This window comes from Protopterus annectens, chromosome 3.part0 (assembly GCF_019279795.1).
Source record: "Protopterus annectens isolate FY-2018-M chromosome 3.part0, PAN1.0, whole genome shotgun sequence".
Taxonomy (NCBI): domain Eukaryota; kingdom Metazoa; phylum Chordata; order Ceratodontiformes; family Protopteridae; genus Protopterus; species Protopterus annectens.
In genome coordinates, this window is record NC_056731.1 from 1,938,932,315 (window position 1) to 1,938,944,787 (window position 12,473).

Consider the following 12,473-nt stretch of genomic DNA (forward strand, 5'->3'; position numbering starts at 1 on the left):
GGAGAAGGTAAGAAGGTAGTTAAATGAACTGGTTGAGTGACAACTCATTGACTACCTTGGGCATAAAGGAAGGGTTGGGTATGCAAGGATACCCTGTCTTTATGAAAGGCCAAAAACGGGGGAGAGGCTATTAGGGCCTGGAGCACAGACACACGTCTGGGCTAAAGTTAAGGCAAGTAGCACTGTTCTCCAGGAGCAGTGTTGCAGGGAAGATGATGAAGCTGGCTCGAAGTGGGGGAGAGTGAGCTTTTTCTGTACAAAATTAAGATCCCATGGAGAAAGGATAGTTTTCCTGGGAGGTCTAATGTAAAGGACACCTTTAATAAATCTGCTAGCTGGGGGGAGTGATAAAGGCAGACGGGCAGAAATAGCTGACGTGGACTTTCACTGAAGAGTAAGCCAAGCCAGCGCTGAGCAATTCACACAAATAAAGAACCAAGGGGACTTCCACTGACAGCGGGTCTTGGTTTCGTGATAAAACCCCAAATTAAAAATATTTTCCACTTAGACAAGATTTTCTGGTACTGGGTTTCCTGGCCTCCTGCAAAACCCTTAGCATGTCCTCATGGAACAGGTGTCTAAAACGGTTTACTATTGAAATTGCGAACGTCACTTGGGCGACAGTCGGATAGTCGAATGTATAAGGTCGTAAACGAGGATGTCGAAGACAAAATAATCAATCTAGGAACGGTTTTAACATGGGTCGAGGTAGGGAAGATGTTTGTAGTAGGGAATAATACTGAACACCTACCTCGACCCATGTTAAAACCGTTCTGAGATTTTTTATTTTGTCTTCGACATCCTCGTTTACGACCTTATACGTTCGACTATCCGACTGTCGCCCAAGTGACGTTCGCAATTTCAATAGTAAACCGTCTAAAACAAATTAAAACCCTATCGCTCACAGTCTCAACTGAAAGGTAGACAAGTGGGGATGGATGAGAGCTCCTTTACTTTGTGCGAGGAGATCCACTCTGTGAGGTAACTTGTGGTAACTGCCATTAGCTAAATGCAGGAAAACAGGAAACCAATGCTGTCTTGGCGAAAAGGGAGTCACCAGCAAGATTTTTGGGTTGTCCTGCGGAATTTTGACCAGGACTTTCTGAATAAGTGGAAGGGGATGGATGCATACAGAAACATTCCCTTCCAAGAGAATGAGTGGGCGTCCAATTTTCAAACCAGAGAATGTGCAACACTTCACAAAAATGTGGATGGTTTCTGTTCTTTGTGGAGATAAAGATATCTACTTGAGGTATAACCCACTGGGGGACAATGACCAGAAACACATCCCTATAAAGCATCCATTTCTGGAACTGTGTTAGGGACCTGCTCAAGGTGTCTGCAATTTTGGCAGGATGGAACATACTCTGACTGAAGAGTCACCTGATATTAGACTGCCAGGTCCCAAGCCTTTGTGCCAGCCTGCATAGTGGGTAAGAGTTGCCCCCCCCCACTTGTTCACATACCAGAGGACCATCATTGTCTGTGAACAGCTTTAAAGGTATTGGGAGGAAGAGACAATGAAAGGTCTGAATGGCTAGTAGCAGCTCCCTCATCTCCCTTACACTGTGTTCCCTTAGTTGAGATTAGGACCACGCCCCTTGTGCTTTCAAGTTTCCAATGGCTGACTCCCCAACCCACATCTGAGGCGTCTGTGAACAGCTCTTAGACTGGTAGCAGAGGGTACAAAGGGAGGTCCGAGTTGAGTGCCACTTCCTGGATCCACCACCAGAGTTCCTTCTTCTCCTTCTTCAGACAGGAGATGAGAGGAAATGAAAACTCAAGAGGATGTGACTACTGCATCCAAAGTGACTTTCGGAACCATTGGAGTTTTTTTCATGTGAAGTGTGGCAAGAGGTAGCATTGGAATGGTGGATGCTACGATACCCAAAGCCCTGAGGAACTCTCTGTGGGGCAGGGGCAGAAAGTTTTGGGAGTACAGGACAAGGTCCTGGGTTTTCTGAGGAGGAAGAGATCCCCTTGTCAAGTCTGTCTTAATCCTGCACCTCAGGAAGATGTGATCCTGACAGGTGGCGTGAATGGATTTTTTGTGGTTTATGGTGAATCCCAGACTTTGTAGAAGGGAAATGCCAAAGCAGATATTTTGCTCCAATAACTCTAGGGAGGTTGCTAGAAAGAGACATTTTGTAAATACCCTTGGTGCAGTAGAGTCTCCAAATGGCAAGGGACAGAAAGAATAGTTGTGTAAAATCTTACCATAATCACAGATGTCCTTCTCTTCCATGTTGCAGTACTCATAACATGAAGGAGATTCCGCCTAGGTGACCCAAAAGTCTGGCCAGTATTCTAAAGATTTAAGCTGCTGCAAAATACGTGCGACAATGCACATAGAACAGCCGAGCGCTGGCCATAAATGTGACGTCTGCACATATCCAAGGAAGAGCATGAGCCAAGGGGGAAGGAGGGTAGGATAGAATACTGCAACATGGAAGAGAAGGACATCTACGGTTATGGTAAGATTTTTTGTTTGTAGACTTGTATTTTCAGGAGGACTTTCTGAATTAGGGAGAAGGGATGAATGCGTAGAGAAACATCCTCTTCTAGGAGAATAACAGGGTGTCCACCTCCCAAACTACACAATGTGGGACTCTGGCACAGAACTTTGGAAGTTGCCTGTTCAAAGGGGAGGCAGAGAGATCTATTTGAGGAGTACCCCACTGGTGAAGAATGTCCAAAAACACATCCCTGTGGATCATTCATTTGTGGGCTTGTGTCATGGATCTGCTCAGTGTCTGCCTGAACATTTAGAGCTGATGGTATGTAAACCACAGACAGTGACCTTTGCTTGAAAAGTAATATCCAAGGCTTGGATTGCTAACTGCACAGTAGGTAGGACTTTGTTGCCCCCTGCTTGTTCACATACCAGAGAACCATGGTGTTATCTGTGAACAGCTTCAAAGGACCTGGAAGGAGAGACAACCTGAAGGCTTGAACAGCCAGGATCAGAGCCTCTCATCTCTTTGATACTTACTTGTTGCTTCCTTATGGAGGGAGACCATAGGATTTGGACTTTTAGGATTCCCAGGATTGCTATCCACCCCAGATCTGAAGCATTTGTGAAAATTTCATAAATGGGGATAATGGCTGCAGGAGAAGACCTGGGTTTCGAGAAGTTCCTTCTTTAGGCAAGACAGAGGAAAGTACAGTTGTGTACACAACCATAAATGTAGATGTTTGAGTGTATTCACTGTTGCAGTCATTACACTTGGGTTATCTGCCTGCAGGTAGCCCTCAGTCGGCCAGAATACCAGAGACTTAGTATTTCTGTGTCGGTTGCTGTCGCTTCAGTACTGACATTGGGGTATAAAAACAGGCAGCCGACGCCATTACATCAGTTTTGCTTGCCCCAAATGTCAGGAACCCCCCCCAAAAAGGGAGCAAAGTTATGGTGGGAAAAACACCACCAGTGAAAAGTAAATGCCAATAACCCAGTAAGGGGTGAGTAACAGACATAGACAGGAGAGCGAGATAGAGAGACAGAGAAGGGGGCTGGAGGGTGGGAAACCAGGACTGCAACAGTGAATACACTCTAACATCTACATTTATGGTAAGTGTACACAACTGTACTATGTTCTGTGTGTTTCACTGTTAAAGACATCACACTTGAGTTGATTCCCAAAGCTGAAGAATGGTTGAAGGCAGTCAAGAAGAGTTGGGGCTGGCTAGTATGCCCTGCAGGACTGCTGTTGCAAAACCAGCCCTAGATTTGGAAAAGACAGGTAGGTGGTAATGCTTGGTGAAGGTGTGTACAAAACTCCAGGTAGCAGCTTCCAGAATGTCCATTGTAAGGACTCCCCTGAGGAATGCTGTAGAGATAGAAGTTGCCCTAGTGGAATGCATTCTGACCCCCTGAGGAGTTGGTTTCCCATGGTGTTTGTTGCAGAAATGGATACAGTGTGCTATCCATTTGGAAATTGTTTGTTTTGAAATGGCCTTGCCCTCTGCCCCTGGTGCAAAACTGACTTATAACTGGTCAGATTTCCTGAAGGCTTTAGTCCTATCCAGGTAGAATCTGAGCTGAATGTGCACGTCCAAGGAATGCAGGATCCTTTCCCCTTTATTTTGAGGTTTAGGGAAGAAGACTGGCAAATGGATAGATTGGTTGAGAGCCACACTGGACACCACTTTTGGCATAAAGGAAGGGTAAGTCCTGAGGGAGACCCTGTCAGCATGAAAAATAATGAAGGGTTCCACAGCCATAAGTGCTTGTTGCTCAGACACTCTTCTAGCTGAAGTGATGGCCAGAAACAAGGCTGTTTTCCAAGAGAGGAATTTTAACTTTGTTGACGCTGCAGGCTCAAAGGGGGGTAAGCATGAGCTTTTCCAGTACAAAGTTAAGGTCCCAAGCAGGGGTGAGTGTTCTCCTTGGTGGCCTTAGGTTGTTTGACCTTCTCTGGAACTGCTTGATGAGAGGGTGAGAGGAGAGGTGGGCTCAGTGTGGTAATGAGCCGAGATGGCAGAGGTATGGATCTTAATGGAGGAGAAGGATAGGCCTCTGTGGAGTAGATCTGCTAGGTCATTCAGGATTAGAGGTAAGGAGGGCAGGGCTGTGCCCTCTCCTTTAGATTGAATCCAGGAACAATACCTTTTCCACTTATCAGCATAGGATTTCCTTGTACTGGGTCTTTTGGCTTCAAGAATGACATCCAGCACCTGCTTGCTTAGGCTGGTCACTGGAGGAGAATTCAAGGAATAAGCCAGGCTGCAAGATTCAGGGTTTGCAGTTGCGGATGCAGGATCTATCCCTCCTGCTGGGTGAGGAGGGTTGGGATCTGGGGTAGGTGCCAGAGTGGCATCAGTGACAGGCTGCGCAGTAGTGGGTACCAGTGTTGGTGTGGCCAGTCCGGGGCAATCAGGATTGCCCTTGGTTTGTCCTGTCTCATCTTGAGTAATATTCTTGTGAGAAGAGGCAGAGAGGGAAATGCATAGATTGAGAGGTTTACCCACTGGAAGAATAGGGCATCCACCTTCCAGGCCCTGCTGTGAGGCGCCCTGGTGCAGAATTTGCTGAGCTGGTGATTGTAGGGGAAGGCAAAAAGGTCTACCTCTGGGGCCCCCCATTTCAGGGTTAGAAGGCCGAAGGTACTGGGGACTAATTGCCATTCGTGTGGGTCTACTAGATTTCTACTTAAGTCGCCTGCCAGAGAGTTTTGTTTGCCTGGCAGGAAGTGAGCTTGCGGATGAATCTGCATGTCCAAGGCCGTGTTCCACAGGGCCATGACTAGCCTGCAGAGTGGGTAACAGTGGGTTCCCCCCTGCTTGTTGATGTACCACATAACTGTGGTGTTCTCTGTTTTTATTAGCAGGGGTCCTGGTGAGAGTAGGGATTTGAAAGCTGTCAGAGAATGCTGAACAGCTAGTAACTATTTTTGGTTGATGTGAAGATGAATTTGACTTGGGCTCCAGTGGCCCTGAATGCACTTGTCGTCCAGATATGCCCCCCAGGCATAGCCTGATACATCTGCGGTTAGGGTCTGGGCAGCGTGGGGTTGAGTAGAGGGAAGCCCCTTCTTGTGGTTGCATGCTGCTGCCCACCAAAGAAACTCTGTCCTTAGACAAGGTATGATAGGTATGACGGTTTCCAGAGCCTGAGAATGTTGGCACCAAAGACTAAGTACCACTGAAGTTTCCTCATATGCAGTCTGGCATATGGAATTAGTAGAATGCAAAAGGCCATGAACCCTAGGGCATGCAGAATTTTCCTTGTGGATAGCTGGGTTCTGGTAGCCATTTGAGTGAAGTAGCCTGTCAGATAGGCTTGTTTTTCTGGAGTAAGGAATGCCATCTGGGATGCTGTGTCTAAGCTTGCTCCCAGGATTACAATCTTTTGACTGGGGACTAGTTTTGATTTCTTTTCGTTGATAGTGTACCCCAGGGAGGTTAGAAGGTTCTTTACAAATGTCAGGTGTTGCAACAGCTTTTCCTGACTGTCTGCCTGAATCAGGCAATCATCTAAGTACGGGTAAAGTTGAATCTTTCTCTGTCTGCAATAGGCAATGGCTGGAGATAGGATTCTTTTAGGTCTAGGGTGGCTAACCAGGCATCTTTGTACAGCATAGGAAGAAGCTGCTGAAGAATGAGCATTTTGAATTTTGGTACCACCAGGAAGGTGTTTAGAATGGAAAGATCTAGGATTGGGTGCCAAGTGCCCTCTTTTCTGGGTACCAGAAAAAGTCTGGAATAAAACCCTTGACCTATATGTTCTGCAGGAACAGGTTGAAGTGCCCTTAAGGAGAGCAGGGACTGAAGTTGGTTTTGTGCCTCTGCCCACTGGTTTGGAGGAAGGTCTGGGAACCCTTTTGGGGTTGGCAGTGACTGGAAGTAAAATTTGTACCCCCTGGGATACAATGTTGAGGACCCATCGGTCTTTGGTGATGGAGGTCCATTTTTTTGCATAATGGGCAAGTTTTCCTCCTAGGGGCACGAGCAATTGGGCGGAGGTGAAGAGTGGAGTTGAGAAGTCATTGTGAATTCTTTCCGAAAGGGGGTGGCTTAGCACTCCCTGTTTTAGAAGTGGAGTCACTCCATTGCTTAGATCTCTGCATACCCTGAGACTGTAATCAGGGGGGGAGGGGGGCTGTTTCCCCTGGGTCTAGTTTGAGATGGCCTTGAGGAGGCTGGAAAGGCCCAATGTTTCGAGGGGCAATGCCTACTGAATCTCGGAGGCTGCACTTGCAAAAAATCTTTGACTACCTGCATAGACTTAGCTTTTTCTTCCATCTTTTTTAGAACCTCGTTTGCTCTGGTGCCAAACAGACTGTCCTTTTTCAAAGGACTGTCTAGTAATTTTGATTTAACATGGACTGGCAAGGTCTGTTCCTTAAGCCAAGCATGCCTTCTCAATACAGAACCAGTGACTGCTGCCCTGCAAGAAGCTTCTAGGGCGTCAAAGCCACATTGCAAGGTATGCTTGCTGACTTGGCTTGCAGAATGCATAACCTCTTGTAATTCTTTATTTTCTTCATAGTCTGTAAAGGTAGATAATTTTTGCTTAATAAATTCCATAATATGCTGCTGGTATTTCAGCATGTGAAACTAGCAATTCAATGCCCTAATGGTGAAAGTTGCAGAGGTGTATACTTTTGTTACCCCATCTGTCTAAAGCTCAGGAATCCCTGTCCGAAGGGGTGGGATTCTTAGCTGTAGTTGCTTTTATACCTTTAGGCCCCTGGGAAATGACCTCCAGGTCAGCAGTAGGATTTTTGTAAAACATTTTGAGAGTGTCTGGGACTATGTAGTACCGCAGGGGGTAAAAAGTATCAGGAGTTAGATTGGATTCCATAAAGACATCATCCACAACATCCAGAACAGGAGTGATTGCTAAAGGTCTATGTTGAGGTAAATCTAAAAATTGAGTCTCTTTTTAGACTGAGGATAGTCCTGGCATTCCCAGGTGAAATGCTCTCAAAGTATGAAGGGTTTCACCAAAAGCAAAATCCTTGAGGGGAAGCAGAGGGAATGGATTCCTCTGCATCTGAATCCTCATAAGCAGATAAAGGCATGTGTTCATTATCAGAAACCTCAGTCTCGTCAGACTCTTGGTCAGTTAAAGCTGCTGGGGACAGGTCTCTTTCTCTTAGCAGGGGAAGACTGGCTTCCCCTAATCAGCATAATCAGGTCTTCTGCCATTTTAAGCATTTGATTTTGTGGCAAGGAAGCAGGTGCTTGAGTTTGAGTCGTCGGTTTTTTAGGAGTAGCTCATACTTGGAAACTCGGTAATTTTAAACAGAACTGAAGACATGAAAGAAGTCGTCAGTTTGTGCCGAATATCAGTAATACGAAGAACTTCCTTAGAAGCCGGTGCCTGCACAGCGGCTCCGGACTTATCCAAGGTCGAGACATCCGCAGGTTCCATAGTCACAGAAGAGTCTCGCGGCATACCGGACTCCGAATGGGTCTCGATAGCGGCCTGCGAATCCACAGAAGTGGGCATCGGGGGCTGCGAAAGCGCCTGAGTACTGGCAAACTGTCGACTAGCTTAACGGAAGCGTCATCGCCAGTTTTTGACCTGTGCGGTCTGTCTCTGTCTTTATCCTTATGTTTTTTCAGACGATCGGTAATCGGATGGCTTACCGAGGCCATTTCGGAATATGGAGATCGAGAGCGAAAGTATTTAGTGACAATAAGGGCCCAACGACAAAAAGTTCGGGCATTGAACAAGGCACAAAACCGACAGCGAGATACGTCGTGATCTGGGCCTAAACAGGTGACACAGTAAGAATGGAAATCTCGGTGTGGTATTTGCTTTCCACAGGCGAGACAATTGTTAACTTTTTCTGACATCGGTTAGAGCAAGAAAAAAGGATTCCCAATAGGGTACTTAACTTTAGAAGACTTCAAGATGATTCAGTTCGGAAAGGAAAACTCAGGTAGTGGGCGACCGGCTCTCGTGCGAACTGCTTCTGCTTCGGGCTCCTCGGCAAGAAAGACTGATGTAATGGTGTCGGCTGCCTGTTTTTATACCCCTGACGACCTGACGTCAGTACTGAAGCGACAGGAACTGAAGCAGAAATACTAAGTCTCTGGTATTCGGGCCAACTGAGGGCTACCTGCAGGCAGATAACCCAAGTGTGATGACTGCAACAGTGAAACACGAAGAACATGTGGGAAGACAAATTCTAGAGGATGTGCATGCTGGGACCAGAGTGTTTTCAAGTACCACTGGAATTTTCGCATGTGGAGTCTAGCTAGGGGTAGCAGTGGTATAACCAAAGCTATGAAAGCCTAGCATCCTGAGGAATTCCCTGGCAGAGAAGGTAGAAGAAGCAACTGAAGGAAGCAAGTCTGCAGACACTGCACATTTTGAGAGGGCAGGAAGGCCATTATGAGGTCTGTCCTGCAACCCAGGAAACCCTGGTCTTGAGAGGGAGTTAGGGAAGATGTGCTGTAGTTGAGGGTGAAACCCAGACTGAGGAGCAAGGTGATGGTGGTTTGAGATTCTGTTGCAAGGTGACTATGTTCTGCTTGGATGAGCAGGTCATCCAGGTAAGGGTAAATGAGAACCCCCTGGAGTCTGCAAAAGGCAATGGCAGAAGCCAAACATTTTGTGAATACCCTTGGTGCTGTAGGGAGTCCACAGGGCAAAGCACAGAACTGAAAATGAGAGGAAGCAACAGAAAACTGTAAGAATTTCTTGAATATAGGGTAAATGGGAATGTGAACATATGCATCTTTTAGGTCTAAGAAAACCAGGTAAGCCTGGGGTAAGAAGAGAGGGAACAGAGTTTGCAGGATAAGCATCCTGAAGGAGGCTACTTAAATGAATAAACTAAGTTGGGACAAGTCTAAAATTGGTCTCCAAAAACTTTCTGGAACAGAACCCTTTTCCTCTCTCCAAAGTAGGAACTTCCTGCATGGTTCCTAGTGCCTGCAAGTACTGAATGACTTGTGGGAAAAGGTGGATCTGGTCCTTTGGAGGTTGTGGAATCCCCATGCAGGAAGGACTGGATTTCCAAGTCAGATAGTAACCTCTTAGAACAATGGACAAGACCCATTTGTCTGTGGTAATGCTTGTCCAAACAAAGGGATTGAGAAAGGTGCTGGCCTTTCTGGAAAGGGGGCCTTTTGAGCCGAAGACAGCTGAGACCTAGGAGGCACCTGCCTACATGTGGTCTTCTTGTGCTGTTGGGAAGGTGTACGGGTCTTCTTCCTAACAAAATTAGTTTCCAAAGGGTAGTTCCTATGAAATTTAGGAACTTGGGAACCAAAAATATGTTTAAGTTCTTGAAGTTCTTTTACTTTCTCTTGAAGGGATTTGAATAAAACTGCAGGATTAGAACCAAAAAGGGCAGTGTTGTCCAGATGTGCATCCATAATCTTTGCCTTGAAATCCTCAGGCAAAGGCTGCAACCTCACCAGGAATATCACCTGGGGACTGAACCGGATGCTGCTGATCTAGCAGACACCTCTGCTGTGTCTTCTTCTTTCGGCTTTTCCCGGTTAGGGGTTGCCACAGCAGAACAATGGTCCGGAGAATGCCTATGCTGTGTTATAACTACACAATGGAATGTCTGGTAACTTGGGAAGACCATCCCAAGAGAGAAGAAAGCTGGGGTTTTGATGCACAGTCTGAGAGATCAGTCAGCAATTAGAAGGCCTGTGAAAGTAGAGCCAGAGCATATTTGGACATATGTGTCTGATAATTAAAGGCCCTGAAGTCCAGACTGGAAGAGGTGCACACCTTTTTTATCAATTCTTTCATTCATTTTACTCTCCTTATCTGAGGGGAGGAGACTGGTAGAGGGCAGTAATTTGGCAGTTTTGTCAGCAGACAGAGAGATCACAGCTGGGTCTGCAAGAGGACATTTGTTCAGGTAACTGCTGCCCTCAGGCACCTTATAAAACCTGTCTGACCTTTTAAGAGCAGAAGGTTGAGAATCAGGATTTTCAGATGCTACCAGAAAGGCATCCTGAAAGCTGGCAAGATAGGAGGGATGGCTGAAGGAGAAGATGTGTCAATTTTCTAAGAGGTCATAATACCTCTTTTGTACCTCTGAGACCTCTTTCCCATTTGAGTAGTCCCTCATTTTGGAGATAGTTTCTCCAAACGAAATATATTCTGCAGGAGAATCCCCATCACTGGAATTCACGTCAGGGGAGGCATACTCCAGAGGAGAATCAATTTGAGTGGAATAAGCCAGGGGAGTCATCAGAGGATGAATCATCATCCTCAGAGGCCTCAAGTTCAGCAGGAGGAGGAGGGGAAATAAGAGGCGTAGGGGTAAGGAAGATGCAAGCTGGAAGGGCTAAGTGCCAGGAAAGCATTCAAAATCCCTTGAGAAAATGCTTGCCAGTCTGGGAAAGACTCTAGACTGGCAGACATACATTTTTGTTTTCTAATGAGGAAGGCCTACCCTAGGCTGGGAAGGAAGGGCTGCCGTAGGCCTGGGCTCTGGATTGGATGCTGGTACAACCTCAATGGAGGCAGCAGGAGAGGTACTACGAGGAATGTTAGGAGCAGCGAACCGTGGTTCCCCCATACCATATAAAATGGATGTTTGTAAAACCTCTGTGGACGTGCTGAAGGAATCCTCCCTAGCGGCTACTGTATCAGTACCCATTGAAGGAGGAGGACCAGACACCATACGCACCTCCAGGCCTTCAATGGCCTCGAGGAGGATGTCCAAGGTCAGAGGTGCAGCTGAAGTTTCAGTCCTTACTTTTTCTGCTTTCTTCAGGGGTTCACCTGAAGGACCAGCAGCACCTTCCATTCCTAGCGCTAGTTGCTTCAGAATCTGAATATCAAGGTATAAATTAAAGGCAGACAGACTACGGAAAGTTTTAGGGACAAATGCCTGACAAATGGCACAGGCCTTATAATCATGATCGGACCCCACACAAAACAGACTGGTTGTGGTTGTCTTTGTGTGGAATCTGTCTTCCACAGTGGCAGTTGCCCTTCTTGGATGACATTAACCTCTAACAAGCATGCAGTATCAAAAGCGTAAGACAGTCTCCCCTAACGGGGCAATGAAAAAAGATAAACTTTGGCGATCAGACGGACGGCTGGAAGATGTCATTCAGACTGGCAGCAGACAAGTTCTGAGGATGGTACGTGCAGATGTCACTTTTATGGTCAATGCTCGCCTGTTCTATGTGCAATGTTGCACGTACCTTGCACTAGCTTAAGTCTTTGCGATACTGGCTGGACGTTCGGGTCGCCTATGTGGAATCTCCCTCATGCTATGAATACTGCAACACACGAGTAGGACGACATCTGAAAATGCAAAGAAGCCAAACAAAAACTTCCTGCAACTGGGGTGAATGGGGATGTATAGGTATGCATCTTTGATATCCAGGGAAGCCAAGAAGGCTTGTGATAGAATGAGGGGAAGCAAGGTCTGAGAAGTTAACATATGGAATGTGGATACCATCAGGAAGGTGTTGAGCTGAGAAAGGTCCATAATGGGTTTCCAAGGACCATCCTTTCTGGGTACCAGGAACATTCTGGAGTAGAAACCTCTTCCTTTTTTGGCTTAAGGAATCATCTGAATGGTCTCTTGTCTCTACAGGTGTCCTCTGGAAAGAAGGTAGTTGTTGTCTTGGTGGTTGGGGGATGACCTTGAAGGAAGGAGGGGAGTCCCAAACCAGAAAGTATCTTTTTTGAATGCTGGAGAGAACCCAGACTGGCAGGAACAGAGAGAGAGGCGCTGGGAAAGAAGAACGTGGGTGAAGTGGTGTGGGTAGTCAGAGGAAACCAGGCTTGTCAGGAAAGGGCTACTTCTCAGCCGGAGTTGCAGGCAAAGTTCTGGGCTGCTAAGGCCCCCTACCACCATTTTTTTGTTTTTGGTGTAGGAGGGCGGGAGTGTATGTACAAAAGCAGGTTTTTCCAGATAATTCTGTTGAAATTTAGGCACTGGGGAGACAAACATGTTTCAGTTCTTGCAATTCCTTACCCTTTTCTTGCAGGGACTTAAATAAGTTAGGAGCTGCAAGACCCAACACTGCAGAGT